This window comes from Anabrus simplex, chromosome 5, assembly GCF_040414725.1.
Source record: "Anabrus simplex isolate iqAnaSimp1 chromosome 5, ASM4041472v1, whole genome shotgun sequence".
Taxonomy (NCBI): domain Eukaryota; kingdom Metazoa; phylum Arthropoda; class Insecta; order Orthoptera; family Tettigoniidae; genus Anabrus; species Anabrus simplex.
This window is the reverse complement of record NC_090269.1, coordinates 377,782,344-377,787,427: the sequence shown is the minus strand read 5'-3', so window position 1 is coordinate 377,787,427 and position 5,084 is coordinate 377,782,344.

Sequence of the window (5,084 nt, the reverse complement as noted above, 5' to 3'; positions counted from 1 at the left end):
TGGTGCTCTTGATGTACAGAAGGACTGGAGACAACCTCTTATATACAGATCGCGGAGGCAAGAACCTGCGTTAAGAAATGAAAGAAAGGGCGAGAAAAACGTTGTGATAAGAGAACAATATTATCTCGATGTACTGCTAGAAAACCTACAAGTTATTCTTGAAAATATAACCATTAACTTTATCACGTTACGAAATAAATTTATTGCATGATCGTACCGAGTTTTTTCGTACACCTCATTAATGTTATCAGTTTACTGCATTACGACACTGCTTCGGCATTTTTCTTGTTTCGTTCTGCAAGCTTTGTAACTAAAAGGAGGCGATGGGCAGAGATGGTGGTTCCCTGACAGCCAAGAATGACAGTGACGGCTGATGGCGATGAACGCACGAGTCAGCGGTACATATTAGTGTACCTGCTATTCGAAAAAGAAATAATTATAAATTTTAATATTTATCTTACTTTATTTTATTTGCAAGTACTGAGTATACAAAACAGAAGTCTACTACAAAAAGTAAATCACAGTTTTAAAATGAGTTAAAACTACAGCCTTATTAGAAAAAATCGTCCTGATTAAGATACATTAAAATGGTCTTTATGATAACTAAATTATTCTTCAACACATGGCCGGGCTGAGTGGGTCAGACTACTGACACGCTGGCCTTCTGACTCCAATATGGCACGTTCGATCCTGGCTCAGTCCGGTGGTTTTTGAAGGTGCCCAAATACGTCTGCCTCGTGTTGCTAGATTTTCAGGAACGTAAAAGAACTCCTGCGAGAGTACAATCCGACAACACGATGTCTCCGAAATCCGTAAAAGTACCCAATGAGACGGAAAGCTAATAACATTAATATAATGATTTTCATTATTATTACTATTATTGTTATTATTATTATTATTATTATTATTATTATTATTATTATTATTATTATTATTATTGTGTATAAGAATGAATAAAACTGAATTGTCTGTTTGTAATGTCAAAATAAATGCATTCTACTAAGTTTATATTAAAGTATATACAAACTTATAACTAAAAACCAATTTTTACCATGTCTGTCTGTCTGTCCGTCTGTTCCGGCTAATTTCCAAAACGGTTGGGCTGATTTTAACGGGACTTTCATTGACAGACACCTGATGGTATAAGGCGTAACTTACTGTCGGATTTTTTATTATGGACACTCGAGTTTAGACTTTAATTACAAACGAACCTATAGGCCTATTGAAATTCGAGTTATACTAATATTTTCCTTGTTTAATTTATGAAGAGTAATATTGAAAGGAGCCTTTGTGTTCGCCGGACCGTGCGATTAACAGCAGGCCGGGTGGTGAAATTGGGCGCAGTGTTGCCGCGTTCAGAGGTATTCACGCGCGCAACGAACACAGCTTTACGTTTACTTTGAACTTTAATTTTATTTCCTCTTATAAATTCCACTTCCCATCACCTTTTCTCATAAGGGCTTTGGACCTTCAACGGCAGGTTTAAAAATGGTTAAGTTCCTAATTTAGAAATATCACACTGTACAATTTTTACAATAGTTATTTGTATTATTATTTACATATATTTACGGTATTTAATTCTATCAATTTTCTTCGTCTGCAAAATCACTGTGTTCCGATGAATCGGTGCTGCTGTCATTCATGTTGATTATGACTGACTCGAAATAAGGGACATTTGCAGACAGTCCATTTTTTTCCCAGTAGTGGTCTTCAATTTTCTTCGCGTGTTTAATACATTGTTTCCAGAGTTCAGGGGTCACGGTACGTAAGGCTTCTCGGCATAAAGCGTAAACTGCTTCCATACCTCTACCATTTTCTAATGTGTTAGCCATATTTGTTTTTGCTATTTTTCCTTTTACTTAAGCCCAAATGAGCTCAATTGCATTAAGCTCGCAATGGGCCACTGGTAACCAAATAATCTGTACATCTGGTCGAAGTCGTTTACCGGCGTTTGAAACTAAGGCCTGGCAAGGACAATCAGCGCTGATTTAGTTAATTTGTTATAATCGTCAACTCCAGGTGGTAGTGAAATATTCTTTGACGTTATCCAATGTATAATTTCACGTTTCAGCCATGACATGTTCGGGTTTTTAGATTAAGGATCGACCCTCATATGATATGGAGCTTGATCTATAACGACAGCCGAACTTAGAGGCAATAAACTCAGGACTTTCATGAACCATCTTCATAATGAGTCGAGTTCATCTCATTCTGGTAATCACCACTACTTTTGTTGCCATTAAAACAAAGTTCTGCACCGTCAAGAAATCGTTCTTCACTTCTGATGTGTAAAATTATGACCTGGATGACGTATTTCCATCATTCTCCTTTGAAGCGGCTATTACTCTCTTCACTGACGACAGCGATAATCCAAGACAATCTGCCACGTTCTGGTACACAGGGAACCTCTTGTCCCCTACTTTCCTCCCCCCCCCCCCCAACACATTGAAAGAAAAAATAGCACTCAAAATCATAGCAAACCGGGCGAGTTGGCCATGCGGTTACGAACGCGCAGCTGTGAGCTCGCATCCGGGAGATAGTGGGTTCGAACCCCACTGAGGGCAGCCCTGAAGATGGTTTTCCGTGGTTTCCCGTTTTCACACCAGGTAAATGCTGAGGCTGTACCTTAATTAAGGCCACGGCCGTTCCTTCCCATTCCTCGGCCTTTCCTCTCCCATCGTCGCCATAAGACCTATCTATGTCGGTGCGACGTAAAGCAAATAAAATTTTAAAAAATCATTGCAAGTTCACCCTCTGCTAACGGCGGTCTCGGAGGCATCTTGAAGTGACGTGGTCAACATGCAGAACATAGGAAAACTGAAAATAGCTCCGTTTCACAACTGCCCGGGGCGAGTGTACTGTGTTCGTTGCGCGCGTGAATACCTCTGAACGCGGCAACACTGCGCCCAATTTCACCACCCGGCCTGCTGTTAATCGCACGGTCCGGCGTGGACAAAACCTCCCTTCAATATTACTCTTCATAAATTCGGTACCACTCTGTACGGTTACAGTTGTTGTAGTTTCTGATAACCATGACTGAGTGCTTCAAAATAAGCCCAAGTTTGCTGCTGTACGTTTATCCTGGGCTGAAAAAGAGTTGTTTTAGAAAAATGATAAGAACGTTTTTCGGGGTGGTTGAAAAAAATTGTAACTTGAGTATTACACTACAAATACATGTGGTTATAACATATAAAAATTTCATTAGAATCAGACAAGCCGTTTTCCTTGTATATATTCCTAAGTGAGCGCTTCGTAGACAAGAAGCCAAAAACCCGGGCAATATTTATTACAACCACAAATAAAAAATATTTAATGAACGTCGAAAACAATGCGTCTTATATACGCTAATGTAGAATTAAACAAGGAAAATATTGGTATAACTCGAATTTCAATAGGCCTATTGGTTCGTTTGTAATTAAAGTCTAAACTCGAGTGTCCATAATAAAAAATCCGACAGTAGGCTACTTTTATATTTTCAAAACAATATGAGAGGGGGAAGACGGGGTGATATATAAATATTATAGGCGATGTATCGAATTTGTCGTACAGGGACGAGACTAAAATCATTTTAAGCATCTTGGCGCAAAGAAAAAACTCAGTAAGCACTACGGGCCCCCAAAACCAACCGTTATGAAGATATTGGCACCACACTACCCCTGCTCTAGGAATCGGATAAAGAAACGACCAGCCGTAACCATGACAACGTCAGCTCAAGGATTCTACAGCAGCGAGATTTGCCACCCAAAATTGGTACACATGTGAATTTCTATGTCGAAATTTTAGATCTTCAAAACAATTAGAGAGGGGGCGACGGGGGTTGGGGTGAGATATAAAAATAATAGGCGAAATATCGAATTTTCGTACAGGGACAAGACGAAGCATATTTTAAGCTGCTTGACGCAAAGAACAAAACTTGGTAATCCCAACGGGCACGAAAGCCATGTTTAAGCCCCGAAAACCAACCGTTACGGTGATACTGGCACCACACTATCCCTGCTCTAGGAATCCGATAAAGAAACGACCAGCCGCAACCATGGCAACGTCAGCTCAAGGATTCTACAGCAGCGAGATTTGCCACCCAAAATTGGTACACATATGAATTACTATCCGGAAAAATTATACCTGTGGAACAGTATATAAAATGTATGTATTTATATACGAATGTATGAGTGTATTTATTTATTTATTTATTTATTTATTTATTTATTTATTTATTTATTTATTTATTTATTTATTTATTTATTTATGTAAATGTCACATCTCCTGCCACGCATTGCCAGACGAGCTAAAAAATTGAAATTCTGAAAAACTGTAGCTTTAACCTGTAACCGACGGGGAAATTACAAGATGTTCAAATGTTTAATATTTTACCCAGAAAAGTACGGAAATATTGAGGCAATTTGAATGACGGTGCGGACCTTCGTTTCGAGGTAACTGCTGGCTATACAGTAAGCCGTGTCACAAATCGAATAACACAGTCGAACCCAACATAAAGAGATTTACAGATTTTGTCCTATGAGGTTTTTTCGTATCTCTACCCCTCATACGATAAATCGAGCTATACCTGAAGAATAAAGCAATGTGTGAAAATTATAGCCCAAATATCACCATATTCAAATTTTTTCTAACTCAATCGTACACATACATACATACAAACAGGGGATACGAAATAATGTCATAGGGCCAACCATGTAGATCGCTAAACGAGGCGTCTTATCACATAATCAGTTTGTCGATATGACTTACCGCTGATAAATGGTACATACCAAAAAAAAGCTTCTCGGCCTCTTCGATAAGATCGAAGTATAGGCTCACTGGAAGAGATCGTGTGTTCTCTCATTTTTCTCGTGTTCAGCGTGGTGTTATTGGGTATCAGGGAGTATTTGTGCTTTTATTCGGTGTGGCGGTTGTGTGAACGTGTTATCTCAAGTGTCTACAGATTATTTTAATTGATTTGAGGGCATATTTTGGTATAATTTCATTGGCTTAAGTGCACCCATATTGAATTTTGCTACAATTTCTCCATAGAAAACTTACTAAGAGTGTATTTTGGTTGAAAACCTTGCCCTAACAACCACCCACTC